The 2,980-nt window shown below is 52.7% G+C and overlaps 1 pseudogene; it reads right to left on the bottom strand.

The window, feature by feature from the left end:
* The window catches only part of LOC114703575, an 18,735-nt pseudogene extending 17,065 nt beyond the window's left edge, over positions 1 to 1,670 (bottom strand).
* Positions 1,671 to 2,980: the final 1,310 nt, after the last annotated feature.

Raw genomic sequence — 2,980 nt, 5'->3', positions numbered from 1 at the left:
GGTCTGCAGAGGCGTTAAGCGGCGCCAGGGCCTGCAGCCCGTGATCTTCCGGCTCGGGCTTGGTGGAGGCAGTGAAGGGACGCATGCTGGTGAGCGAAGGGGACGCGATGCGCCACAGCAGGTTCTTGAGCGCCTTTCGGAACTCGCGGGCGCACCAAGCAGTAGAGGATGGGGTTGAGGCAGCTATTGGAGTGGGCTAGGCACACGCTGACTGGGAAAGCGTACACCTGGCACACAAAGTACTCCTGGCTGAAGGGCACTGCGTTGAACTTGATGAGGATGCTCCAGGTGGTGAGCGCCTGGTTGGGCAGCCAGCACAGGAAGAAGGACAGGACTACGATGGTCACCGACTTGGTGACCTTGGACCGTCTCCGAGCGCTGGCTGCACTCAGGCCTCCTCCAGTCGCTGCTGCTCCCCCGCCATCGGTCGTCCCCACGACGCGGCGGTCGGAGATGAAGCGCACCAGCAACAGGTAACACAGACTGATGATACTCAGCGGCAGCAGGAAGCCCAGCAACACCTTCTGCAGGTGGTACAAACCCAGCCAGAACTGCCTGTCCCAGCCAGCAGCTTGTCCGGGAAGTGCATGAGGCACAGCTCCTCGCCATCACCCTGATGGTGGTAGAGAAAATGACATTGGGCAGCGAGGCTAACGCGGCAGAAGCCCAGATCAACCCACACAGCACCTTGGCTGAGAAACAGCAGCTGTTCCTTAAGCTCTGTCCGCAGCAGTCGCCACGGCCATGCCCCGGGTCCGATGGCTCTTCAAAGCCGAGGCCACAGAGTGGTAGCGCGCCACGCTCATCGCAGTGAGAAAGAAGACGCTAGCGTACATGTTCATGGACGTCACCATGGACACGATCTTACACATGGCTTTGCCGAAGGGCCACTTGAAGTCTAGAGCATTCTCCACCGCCCAGAAGGGCAAAGTGAGCACGAATTGAAAGTCAGTCAGGGCCAGGTTAGTGACGAAGAGGTTGATGGAAGATTTGCGCCACGCCTGCTTGCTTTTCATCAGGTAGAGCACCAGCAGGTTGCCGGCCAGTCCAGAGCACAAACCACCAGTAAACCGCGCTGATGAGGATCCGTACCCGGGCCTCAGTGTCTGCGCTCTCTGCCCCGCCGCTTCCAGGGGGATGCCCCGGCGCTGCACCGTCTGGCAACTCCAACCCCAGCTCCCACCACAAGTCCGGAAGCTGCAGCGATGCGTTGCTGCTCGTGTTGGCAACCTCCAGCAAGTCTGGATGAGGCTGAAGAATTCTGAGAGCTCATCACCGGCAGCCGCCTTACCCATGGTGGCTGCGGTAGTTGCAGAAGCCACCTGCATGCGCAGGTGCCTCTGGGTCAAGTTCTGCCCGCCAACTATCGGAGAGACACCGCTCGCTCCGGGTGTGGTACCCAAGCGGGCGCGGATTCTGGAGCTAAGAAGCCCCTGAAGCTGCGCCTGGAAACTGGATGCTGAGCCGAGTCCGCGCCCAGAACCGCCTTGGGCTCAAGATTTGGCTGAGCTCAGCGTTAATTCTTAACCAGTTTAGAGCAGAGGAGGGCAGTTCCAGGCAAGGGGCCGGGATCAAGGCTCCTCCTGGTGAGGACTGAGTCTTACCTCTCCGCTTCCCCGTTGTCACTTAGACACAGCCTCCTGCCCAGGAGCACAGTTCTCCGGCCGCTTCTCTACCCAATACCGTTGTCGCTTTTGCTGTTGCCTGGACGAGATTCTCTCCTTTTAAAGGAAAACAGAGATAGTGAACATCCGTATCTCACTCTGACTGCCTGGGGGTTATTTCACGCCATCGCTGCCTGGAGTTCTGTTGGTGTTTTCTGTTTGTCCGGTATTGTCAACCCCCAGTGACTAACCAGAGTTACAGGAGTTACATTCGCACCCACTGAGTCTCTGCAGAGAGCCCCAAAGAGCATGCGTAATCCCCCATGCAGGAAGGGAGTGCTTTCCGAGGTGCTGAACTCTGTGCGCCACCCAGGAGGAGGCAGCTTCCATGGGCAACTCCCCTCTCTTCTCCCTAGTTGCAGAAGGAGTGGTCTTAACCTTTTCTTTTCTCTTGTGGCTGGAGTGAGTCTGCTTCCTTCCTTTCTTATTCTTTTTATGACCTTTTTTTTTTTTCCTTTTCTCCTCTCACATTGAAACCGTCCGGCTTACACAATAGTGGCACCCTTTCTTCTTTAAGTCAAATGACAATTTATCTTTTCCGAATACTAGAACTGACGCTCCCTCTCCCCTTTAATTAGCACATTGGCAGAATTCCAAGGATTGGTGTTTGCCTAGAATCGGGTGTATTTTGAAAACTGAAACTATGGCAGTTACTTCTCAGCGCTGTCGTTTATTTAAATGCCAGACTAGTTGCTCTGATGTAAACTACACTTTTAAAGAAGGACCTAATGAATTTGGAGTGTTGTCTTTACTGAAGAACTAAACTGAAATCCGAGCATGCTAAGCATGCAGAAATTGTCCTCACTTCTGGGATAATAAAGGGTTCCTGACTTTAATAACAGCAATTAGGGTTGTAACATCAGATTTAATGGAAGAAGTAAAGACATTTAATGAAAAAGAGAAACAATAAGAAAGGAAAGAAGTACTCAGCAGTCTTAGGAAGTTTAACAGTCTAAATTGCGAAGCACATTTTAAAAGGGCACTTTGCGGCAGACGCTGCATTTCTCTATTTTACCAATAGAGGCCGCCAGAGCTTTAGTAAAAATCAAACCGAACAAGAGGGGATCAGTTCTGATCTGAATGAAGCCTCTTCCCTGCCCTGGTAATTCTGAGCAGCTGTGGACACTTGTGCCTCTTGGCACCCCCGTTTTATAGCCTAGTCTTCAAGCTCACTTTCTCACTTTTAATAAGCTTTTTCTTTCTCTGTCATTTTCTCTTTTGCTTTGTATTTCAAGAGCTACTGAAAAATAAGGACGCCTGTGATAATAACAAAAGCCCCCTGCAGTGAAGTTTTCAGTGTGTTCATGTCAATCGCT

The sequence above is a fragment of the Peromyscus leucopus genome, chromosome 11, assembly GCF_004664715.2.
Source record: "Peromyscus leucopus breed LL Stock chromosome 11, UCI_PerLeu_2.1, whole genome shotgun sequence".
NCBI lineage: Eukaryota > Metazoa > Chordata > Mammalia > Rodentia > Cricetidae > Peromyscus > Peromyscus leucopus.
This window is presented reverse-complemented; position numbering and strand designations above follow the sequence as displayed.